General features: G+C 44.7%; 1 pseudogene; it reads left to right on the forward strand.

The window, feature by feature from the left end:
- Positions 1–9,449: 9,449 nt before the first annotated feature.
- LOC117887538 lies at positions 9,450–10,090 on the forward strand (annotated as a pseudogene).
- The last annotated feature ends 1,785 nt before the right edge of the window (positions 10,091–11,875 follow it).

Below are 11,875 nucleotides of genomic sequence, written 5' to 3' on the forward strand. Positions count from 1 at the left end.
TTTCTTTCTCAGGACATCATGTGATGGTTGCAGAGGGAGGGACAAGAGCAAGGGCCAGGATTAGATCAGGAAAATAACTCTCCTTTTGTGAAAACCACCTTAATTTCCTTGAGTCAGACCCTTAGCTTCTGAAGATTGAAATAATATGGGAATGAGAATGGGAGAAACAGTCCAACTGATTCCAATGGAGTTACTCCTGATTTACACTGGGGTGAGAGAAAGTAGAATCAGCTCAATAGACTCCAGTGCAATTACTCCTAATTTACACCTGGGTGATGGAGAGGAGAATTAGGAAAAATTGCTTTTGAGGTATTTGTATACCTCTGTTACCCAGAGGTGGGCGATCAATGTATAATGGTGTATAAATACAGTTCAGGCGTCCTGATGCCTCGTCCCCCGTTCTAGCCGAATTTCCACCCTCATTGCGAGAGACAAATGTTCTGGCTCCCCTCCTGCTTCTCTATCCACTCAGCTAAACTCCTTCCCAGAGCTTGGAAGAGAAACCAGGAGTGCTGACTCCCATTTCGCTCCCTACTCTAACCCACTATATCCAACACACCTCCCGGAGCTGGAAATACAGGCCAAGAGTTCTGGCTTTACTCACTGGACTCAACTCCCTCCCAGAGCTGGGAACAAAGTAAGGTGTCATGACTCATAGTTCCTTCCTCTAGCGTGTACATTAGACTGTATCTCAGCCTCTGTCCCAGTGACTCTCCATTGCCATCAGGAATGATTGCTGCGAGTGACAATGGAGAGTCATTGGGCCAGCGAACGCAAATTAGAGTGATTCTCCAGGGTGGTACTTGGGGTACTCACCTGGTTTCTGGCACAGCCAAGTTCAAGTCCCTGCTCCAATGACTATTTAATTATTGATACAAAGTGGAGCAGCTTCAACAGGGGAGACTGAGACAGTCTCATTTCAGAACAGCCCATAGCCTAGCGGCTCAGGCACCCTCCTGTAAATTGGGAATTCAAATCCCTTCTCTTCATCAGTCAGAGGGAGGGATTAAATCTGAGTTTGTCACAGGCCATACGAGTGCCCTAACCACTCAGCTTTAAGTTATGAGGGGTGCCAGTCCCACAGTCTTTATGAGAGAACTCCCCAGTTCTGGCTCATCTACACACTGGACTGAATTGCCTCCCAGAGCCACATATAAAACTCAGGAATCCTGGCTCTCAGTCCCTGCTACTCTTACCCACTTGACCCCACTCCCTTTCCAGAGCTGGGGATTGAATCCAGGCTCCTAGTCCCCACAACTGCTAACCCACTTGACTCAACTACCTTTGCAGCTATCTAATAGACAGATGAAACAATAAACTGAGAACTAGACACAAACTGATGCTAGATAGATAGATAGATAGATAGATAGATAGATAGATCTAACAACAAACTAACAGAGAGACACAAGTAAGAAAAGAACCGATACAGAGAGTGAGAGAGAAAAACAGAACGAACCCAAACTAACAGGTAGGTAGAGAAGTATAAACAAACTAATATAGAGAGAGAAGTATAAACAGACAGATAGACAGAAATAACAAGAAACTAATGTATACAGAGAGAAAAGCAACAACAAGCCGATAGTGATTGTTACAATTTTTGGACAATTTTAATGTAAACCCTCGATCCATTCTAAAAAATATATGTCAATTTGATCAATTCCCCCACTCCCTATAGAATGAAACTGAGGCACGAATATTTTGCCCCCTCTTTCCTAAGGTAAATGTTTTGGACTGCCTCAGTTTCCCATGCCCAAATTGAGGTAAGAGTAAAAATATGAAAATAAATCTATTGCCACTTACAATTTCTTCCTTAAAATGCCACTCTGTAACTCACCAATATATTTCATTGCAAGAGCAAACTAACGGTGCCAGTGTGTGTGGAATCCTCCCAGACTGAGATGTCTTTTCTCCTCCAGCTACAGATTGCAATTGGTTACCCCTCTCTCTCTAGCCCCATACACACCGCTCTATCGATCTATCTCTCTATCTAATGCCTTATCACTGTATTATGAGAGGCTGTTCTCCCCTCATACTGAGGCTGAGCTGTTGGAAATACATTGAGATCTGTGCTCTCTGCAGATGAGCTGTGTGTCAAAAACGTTGGTGCTGCAGGAAGGTGATTTATCCATGTATGTTTCCTGGGTTTGTTGGACTCACTCCCTGGAGCCCTCAAGGGCTCAGAGGCAAGAATTAATTTTCTTGCCCTCTAGTTCCCTGGAGAGCTTTCAGAAACTAAAATAATCACAATGAAAACAAGGCAGCAGGGTCTAGAGGAAAGATTGTGAGGCAAACACTAAGGGCACACAGGGCTGTACTCCAGACATCTGGCAACAATTCCTAGCCCTGCCGCTGACCTGCTGTGTTACCTTGGGAAAGTCATTCCCTAGGGCTGTCTTTCTCCTCCCACCCTTTGCCTTTCTTTTCTACTGGAAGTTCTTTGGGGCGGAGACTGTGTCTTACATAATATAACGGGCCTCTCATATCAGGTGCAACTATCAGATAATTAATTAATTATTAAAAAGCTAAGGATCAAGGTGTCCTGAGAGCTGATCCCAACTATTCCCCTGACTTTGTTCAGTCTCTTCACCGCTCCATTCCTCAGTTTGTCATCTGTCCAATGGGCATCATAATTTCTTAGAGGATAATTCATAATGAGTGGTGAAGGTGTGGGGAAGTCTTTTTTGGTATTATGAAAACCTGAAAATGGAAAACATTTGTGTATATTTTTTCAGGTTGAGGGGGGCGAAGTTTTCAATATCAGAAATATTTTCCCAAAACTATAAAATGTTTACCATAAACTTGCATTTTTACTAGAGAAGTTTATTGAAAACCAAACACTTTTCAGTCTCCAGTTTCATTTTTTTGCCCATCCCCCCATCCAAAAGCAATATTATGGGATGTTACAAAACAATGACAATTCCCATAAAAATATAATTTTCATTTTTGACCAGCTTTAATAATGAGTAATTAAAAGAAAATTAAATGCATTTGAGTTGATGTGGGTGCAACATTCATTGCAATTTTATTTGACAGCATCTGCTTGTCATAGGAACTGTCTAACTAGCTAAGATGTTTTGACCATCCAATCCAGTATTCTGTCCCTGATAGTGGCCAGTACCACCTGATTCAGAGGAAAGTTTAAGAGGCCCCTTAGAGGACAGTTCTTGAATAACCTGCCAATGGCGGAATCTCATGATCAGCTTGTGAATGGTCTATGGCGTGAGGAACGTGAGTTTCTATCCCTCGTAGAGTTTTATCTACTTCAAAGTAACTGCATGCTCTCATTATCCAGATAGGCTGAAATATCCAAGGGAAAATACTGGATTTGTGTGTCTAAATGCCATTGGCTTTTGACAGGAGAGGAGTGCCCAGCTCCATTAATCCTCTTTGAATATCTCGCTTAGTTTATTATTAATTACTTATTTTGTAGATTCCATCATTGACAATTTTCAAATCAAGATTGGATGTTTTACTAAAGGATCTGCTCTAGGTATTATTTTGGGGATGTTCTGTGGGCTGGGTTATACAGGAGGTCAGACTGGAGAGTCACTATGGTCCCTTATGGCCATGGATTCTATTAATCTAATTTGATCTCCACCAAAAATAGGAACAACATTTTTCTAAATATTGACAAAATGGTAGATTTTTTAAAAAAGATTCAAAATTTCTATGAATTAAAAAAAATAAAATTTTCTTTAAATAATGGTGTAGGAGGATTCTGGTCCTCTCTCCTGTTTTTTACCAGATTTATTCAAATTAATTCCGGGAGATTTTAGCTGAATTAGGCAACACCTCAGGGTAACACAACTCCACCTCTCTCCCGGTGATGTAGGCAATTTTGTGTTCATAGAGGGGTCAACATGACCAGTGATTGGTTTTTCAAGGTTGCCTATAGATATTTGGCCATCAAAATTCCAATTAGTTTTAATGGGAATTGGTCATCCCAGTCCCCTAGGTGAAAATCTCCACCCATAGTTTTACGATCAAAATCTGCAACACTTTTCTGGTGGCATTTTAAGGCTATTATTCAGTATTATTATTAACGACTTGGATAACGGAGGAGAGAATATGCTTATAAAACTTGCATATGACACCAAGCTGGGAAGGGTTGCAAACACTTTTGAGGACAGGATCAGAATTCGAAATGACCTTGACAAATTGGAGAATTGGTCTAAAATCAGCAAGAGGAAATTCAATATAGACAAGTGTAAAGTTCTTCTCTTACCAAGGAAAAATCAAATGTTCAACTACAAAATGGGGAATCACTCGCTAGGTGGTGGCATTGCTGAAAAGGATCTCGGGGCTAGAATGGTTCACAAATTGAATATGAGTCAACAATGTGATGTAGTTGCGAAAAAGGTTAATATCATTTGGAGTGTATTCAAAAAAATGTTGTATGTAAGACATGGGAGGTAATTGTCCCACTCTACTTTGCACTGGTGAGGCCTCAGCTGGAGTACTGTGTCTGGTTCTTGGTGACACACTTTAAGTAAGATGTGGACAGATTGGAAAGAGTTCAGAAGAGACCAACAAAAATAATCAAAGATTTAGAAAACCTGACCTATGAGGAACAGTGAAAAGCAGAGGAATCTGATTTGCCCTGAAAAGAGGACCAGCAACCTTAAATTTATTTAAAATACTGTTTGAATGGTACCTCACACAACCAGGTTAAATATATATAATGGGATTCTCTGATGTTCGGTGGCTGCGTATTTTACACTTTGTGATGTTTCTAGGGATTTACCTGGTATCCCTGACAGGAAATCTCCTTCTTATCAGCCTTGCACTGCTTGACCATCACATTCACACCCCCAGGTGTTACTCTAGTTTTACACCAGTGTAAATCAGATAAGAATCGATCTAGCTATAAATGGCAAACACAAAAAAAACCGCAAAATCCTTTGTTAACACAGAGTTAAGGTTGCCCAGTCATAGTCCAGACACAGTGTTTGAGTGTAGGGCAAGCGCAGGAAGCACCTGTCCATTGCAGTGACAAGGCAGAGCCTGAGTGTGGGTGTTACGGGTGTTGTGGGGCATTGCCCAAAGGGGGCAGACATTTACCTTACCTTATCTTACCTTAATTCTGTATGTCCTGGTTTTCTGAAGCTTCAGTTTTGCTGAATGGGACCTTCTGGATGGGCACGAGCTCTCACTGGGAGACCTTAACTCTGTTTCAATGAAGTTTTTGGCTATTTAATTTTCTAGCTGTTTGAAGAGAAAGAAAAATGTTAGTAGGAGTAAGTGGTCCTTGTGTCAGCTGTAGATAGCAATGGATATGGAGGACAAGAGAAGCAAAAGGCTCTTTTCAGAACCACCATGTTTTTTCTGGACAGGAACTCTATTCTGTGCCTGTGTGGATTCCCCTCACATCCACCCTCAGAACCTCTCCATAAGTGCAGCACAAAGTCGGATGCATCCATCTGCCACATTGGACACTCAGAGCAGTGGCCTGTTAATCTTAATTAGCTATTCTGAGCTCAGTGAATACTGTTCCAGGAGATGGTGCAGCCAGAACCAATAGCTCCGAAAGGTGTGAACTGTTTCACTTGTACCAGTCACCCCAGGGCCAGCAGGGTCTTCACGGTTTTGTTGTTGCACGCTTTCCATGTGACTCTTCTCAGCTTCACACCCCAAGAGGCGGCGCTTCCCTAGACCCATCACACATGAGGAAGGGGTAAGGGAGATGGGTTAAGCCCCCCAGAAGGGTAAGGACAAATCCCTCAAGATCCCATGAGGGGAGCAGGTAGTGTTGGACCCCCATATATGGATTAGGAACCTCCAGATATTGGCACATACATGGGAGGGGAATGTGGGGCTGTCAGGTACCCCTATCCCCAATATTCCCCCAGGCTGCTGTAGCTCACCCTCATGTTCCCCTTCCCAGTGCCCCACCCCTCCCCACCTCCTAACCCCCAACCTGTCTCCTATCCCACCTCTTCATTTATCCTCCTCCCTATAATCACCCCTCCTCTCACTGCCCCCCAAACTCCTCATTCCTTTTCCACCAACTCTTCCACCCCCATCATCCCCCCACCTCTCTGTGAGCATGTGTATGGGGTATTTATTTTCATTTCAAAAATAGTTTCAGCACCTTCTCAATATTCAGCTGTGCTCAAGGATTAGTTCCCCAAGATTAGAAACCCTTCAACAGAGGCAGATGCCTCCTGTTTTTAGGCACAGATTTCTGCCCAGGGTTAGATTTTGACTCACAGGACCTAGGTTTCTTGGCCAGAACATTCTCCTTTCATCAGCTATGGGGCTGCAAGTCAGAAACAGTTTTCAACCATCTCCTCCTCTCGCCAGGCACATGCACAGTGCAATCCATTTGGCGTGACTCCAAGCACTTCAAAGGCTGACACACGTAACTGAGAATTAAACACTGTGGCTAATAATGCTGTCACTTTATTTCCCCCTGAGGGTCAGTGCGTGGACTACACTCTGCTTAGCTGGCCCTTGAGCTTTGGAGAACCTGCATGAAGATCTGAGCCCTGGTTTGATCTCTAACTATGCACAATGAATCAGCACCAAAATGCACCAACTGTATGAAAGGTTAGAAATACTCCACTGCAGTCAATTGATTTCCCTCTCAGTCGCCCTGGTGTAAATCAGGAGTAACCCCACTGGAAACAATGGGGCTGATTCCCCCATCACTCATCTCCGGGGTAGTCCATGGTGTTACACTGGAGTATGTCTGGTTTCAGGGAGAAGAAATTCAGGCCCTTTGACTCCAGCCTCTGATGCATCCTCCACCCTCTGAACGCTCTTACTCTAGTATCCGGGTGTCTCCTTCCCTCTGCCACACACAGCCCAGACCTGCAAACAACCCCCCCAGCCCCTAATCCCCTTCCTCCCCTCTCACAACCCTCCACCTCATGGACGCTCTCAGTCCCTGTTTTTTGAGAGTCCCCCTCCATGGCCCAGAGCCAATTCTCCACCCAGAGTTCGTGACTCAGCTTCCTCAGAGATTTCTGTTGAACCCGTTTGCCCACCAGTCCCCTCTTCTACTCAGCTCCACTCACCTGATATGGCACCAGCCCCAGGGATCAGATCCCGACCTCTGCTTCCTCCTGTCCAAACACCAGACATTCTCTCCTGATTCTGTCCTTTGGCCAGCCCTGGCCACCATTTCCTTCCCACACCACTCTCCTCCTTCCTTTGCCTGGCCCTCTCTAGAGCTGGGAGAGGCTTTCAATCCCTCATGCCATTTAGTCCATCACCTTTCAGCCAAGCCGGCCCAAGAAGGGGAGCAGAGAGCGCCCATCTGTGGAGTAGATCCCTGTCTGCTAGGAACTGCAGAGGGACCCAGCAACTCAGGATATCCAGCGAAGGGACACCACAATGGCTGCTTGATAATACGGTGATGGGGGCATGAGAGAGAGAGAGGACCAAGCAATTCTGGCAGTGTATAGATATATTAGATAAATAGATATGACCAATGATTCCTAACACTGGAGGCTTGAATGCATCACAGACTGGGAAAAATCCTACAAAGACCAGCACAGTAAGTTTGCCATTTCAATTAAGTATGTTAGAGTATTAATATGCAAGGCTAATTGAAGAACATACATTTGAATTAGGTTTGGAACTCTTTAAGACTTTTGCTATCAAGTCAATCAATCATGCAGAGCCTATCAGAATTTCATTTATCAAAAAAAAATCACCAATTATTCATGTTTGGGCAACTGAGAAAAAAACAATTTCAGCTAAAAATTGCAGAAAACTGATATTTTTCTGCCTAGATCCACCCATATGAAGTATCCATGAAATATGTTTGAGGATACCTGAGACTTTCTATGAAAATTTGATTAATTGATAACACAATTCTCCTTTGAAAACAATTTAAGCAGAAAATTTCTCACCACCCTTAATTATAAACTGAGCTTTTAACAAAGACTGGGGAATGCAAATATTGTTCAATAATACAATAATTTCAAACCCGTATACTCTATTGAATCTCTTATTTCTGTTTCAGAGGGGTAGCTGCCAGATGGTAAAACTAGTAACAAAAAAGTAACAAAGCTGATAGCCCACAGAATTTGTTTTGTACCAACTACTGTCTTTAAATTCAGGATGAGAGTTGAACCAAGCAGCCAAAACCAATCTATCCTGACATGCAGGGCAGTTGGTCTTGGGGAGATCAAGAGGACCAGAACCCAGACATCTTGGTCTAGCACCATATCTGGTGTGCAACACTGCTGCCAGATTCAGTAGACCTTGATGTTGTTCATAAAGACAGGCTTGGTTCAGTTGCAGAGGTGCTCAGCCAGGTTTATTGTCAGCAAAGCACGGTACTAGCGCCCTGTTCAACAGGTCACAGGGGCACAAACACATGTATGCCCATGACAAGGTAAAGGCTCAGTCAACATAACAGGATCCTGTGCCCTTGGCCGATTCAAAGATGCCCCACCATGACTTCTCCTTTAATACATTGATAGAAACAAATTTCATATTACATTCTAGATGTTGTTAGTTACCAGCCCTACACCTAGTACCTGCTGGGTCAAGAAAAACATCCTCATCCATTATCCTGTCCTCCACTCCTTATGTTACGAGGGGTCAGTGTGCTCCTGTATCATCTTTTCGGAATTTTTTTACAAAGTTATTTGAGAAATCTGGGTGGTTTTGTTCCATCCTCTCCGATCAGGAATGTGCTTACTTGCTAAGTCAATAGCTGGTGTGTTACTATTCTGCCAAGGTCAGGCCTAGTTTGGTTTGCAGCCTTTGGTTCACACTGTTAGTTATGCCTAGGGCCAGGGCCAGCTCCAGGCACCAGCGTACCAAGCAGGTGCCTGGGGCAGCCAATGAAGAGGGGGGCGGCACATCCGGTCGTTCAGCGGCAATTCAGCAGCAAGGGCGTCACGGCCTCTTGGAGCAAAGGACCTGCCGCCGAATTGCTGCCGTAGAATGAAGCGGTGGTAGAGCTGCCGCCGCTTGCGATTGCAGCTTTTTTTAATTTTTTTTTTATTTTGCTGCTTGGGGTGGCAAAAATGCTGGAGCCGGCCTTGTTTAGGGCTCCAGCAAGGCCTCTACTTACGGCAGCCGAACCCTGGCCATTGCCCTTTACTTTCCCTTCACATGCATAACATGATGTACTCAGGAAGAAAATGTCCAACCAAATCACCATGACTGAGTTCCTTCTCCTGGGATTCTCTGACATTTGGGAGCTGCAAATTTTGCATTTCATGCTGTTTCTAGGGATTTACCTGGCAGCCCTGACTGGGAATCTTCTCATCATCACAGCCATAGCTCTCAACCACCGTCTTCACACACCCATGTATTTCTTCCTGAAGAATCTGTCTGTCCTAGACCTTAGCTCAATCTCCATTGTCATCCCCAAGTCCATTGCCAATTCCCTCATCAGCACCAGGGCCATTACATATTATGGATGTGCTGCCCAATACTTTCTCTTCCTTTTCTTCACTGCAGCTGAGCTTCTCTTACTGACCATCATGGCATACGACCGGTACTTCACCATCTGCCAACCACTGCATTACGAGTCAATATTGAACAGGAGAGCTTGTGTCCAAATGGCAGCCAGTATCTGGATCAGTGGGGTTCCCAATTCTGCACTGCACACTTGAAACACATTTACAATAATCTTCTGTGGAGACAATGAGATGGAGCAGTTCTTCTGTGAAATCCCCCAGCTCCTCAAACTTGCTTCTTATGACTCATATCTCAGTGAAACTGGGGCTATTGCCTTTAGCTTGTACTTTGCTTTAACTGCTTTGTCTTTAAAATTGTGTCATATGTTTTGATCTTCAAAACAGTGCTGAGAGTCCCCTCTGAGCAGGGCTGGCATAAAGCCTTCTCCACCTGCCTTTCTCACCTCATTGTGGTCTCTGTGTTTGTTTGCACTGCTAGTTTTGCCTATATTAAACCCACCTCCAGCTCAATCTCATGTCTGGATCTCGTGGTGCCAGTTTTTTATGCCCTGGTGCCTCCCAGGATGAATCTGATCATTTATAGCATGAGGAACAAGGATATCAAATCTGCCCTGCGGAAAATGATTGGGTTACGGCTATTCTCCACAAAATTAAATGGCCAACTTTCTCCCATTACCATCGTCTCGTTCTGTGTTTCTTTATAAATATAATCAACTCTTGACATTATTTTCTCCAGGAGAACATAACGTGCAATCTCTTTTGGCACACTGAGGTATTTACACTGGTAAATATCTAGAAAAAGCTCCACTCAGATCAATGGAGTAATTACAGATTTACACCTATATAAATATCCTGTCTTCACACAGTGGCCAATGTCATATGCTTCACAGAGAATGAACAGAACAGGGCAATTATTGAGTGACCCATCCTGTGATGTCCAATTCCAGCATCTGGCAATCAGAGGCTTAGGCCTGGTCTACACTACGACTTTAATTCGGATTTATCAGCTTTAATTCGAATTAACCCTGTAACCGTCCACACAACGACGCCATTTAATTCGATGTAAAGGGCCCTTTAAATCGATTTCTGTACTCCACCCCAACGAGCGGAGTAGCGCCAAAATCGATTTTAGCAATTCGAATTAGGGTTAGTGTGGCCGCAATTCGATGGTATTGGCCTCCGGGAGCTATCCCACAGTGCATCATTGTGACCGCTCTGGACAGCAATCCGAACTTGGATGCACTGGCCAGGTAGACAGGAAAAGCCCCGCGAACATTTGAACTTCATTTCCTGTTTGCCCAGCGTGGAGAGCACAGGTGACCACAGATACCTCATCAGCACAGGTAACCATGCAGGCTGATAATCGAAAAAGAGCACCAGCATGGACCGTGAGGGAGGTACTGGATCTGATCGCTGTATGGGGAGAGGATTCAGTGCTTGCAGAACTTCGTTCTAAAAGACGAAATGCAAAAACTTTTGAAAAAATTTCCAAGGGCATGATGGAGAGAGGCCACAATAGGGACTCTGAGCAGTGCCGCGTGAAGGTCAAGGAGCTCAGACAAGCCTATCAAAAAACAAAGGAGGCAAACGGTCGCTCCGGGTAAGAGCCACGGACATGCCGCTACTACGCCGAGCTGCATGCAATTCTAGGGGGGGCTGCCACCACTACCCCACCTTTGTTCGTGGATTCTGGGTCGGGGATAGTCTCGACGCCTGAGGATTCTGCCGATGGGGTAGAGGAGGAGGAGGAGGAGGAGGAGGATGAGCTTGCAGAGAGCACACAGCACTCCATTCTCCCCAACAGCCAGGATCTTTTTATCACCCTGACTGAAGTACCCTCCCAAGCCTCCCAAGCCAGTACCCAAGACTCTGACCCCATGGAAGGGACCTCAGGTGAGTTTACCTTTTAAAATATAAAACTTGTTTTAAAAGCAAACAGTTTTTAATGATTACTTTGCCTGACTTTGCATTCGCGGTCAGTTCAGCTACTGGAAAAGTCTGTAGCTACTGGAAAAGTCTGTTAACGTGTATGGGGATGGAGCGGAAATCCTCCAGGGACATCTCCATGAAGCTCTCCTGGAGGTACTCCGAAAGCCTTGCCAGAAGGTTTCTGGGCAGTGCATTCTTATTCCCTCCTCCATGGTAGGACACTTGACCACGCCATGCTTGCAGCAAGTAATCTGGTATCATTGCCTGACAGAGCCTGGCAGCGTATGGTCCCGGTGTTTGCTGGCATTCAAGCAACATCCGTTCTTTATCTTGTTGTGTAATCCTCAGGAGAGTGATATCACTCCTGGTAACCTGGTTGAAATACGGGAACTTAATTAAGGGGACAGAGGTGGCCGTTCCTACTGGGCTGTTTGCCTGTGGCGGAAAATAAATCCTTCCCTGCAGTTAGCCAAGCGCAGATGGGAAATTGGCCCTGAGTTTTTCGCGTTTGGCTAGCAGGGATCTTCCCTGTTACCAGCCACGCGGTGGGGGGAGGGTAC

The sequence above is a fragment of the Trachemys scripta genome, chromosome 14, assembly GCF_013100865.1.
Source record: "Trachemys scripta elegans isolate TJP31775 chromosome 14, CAS_Tse_1.0, whole genome shotgun sequence".
Taxonomy (NCBI): Eukaryota; Metazoa; Chordata; order Testudines; family Emydidae; genus Trachemys; species Trachemys scripta.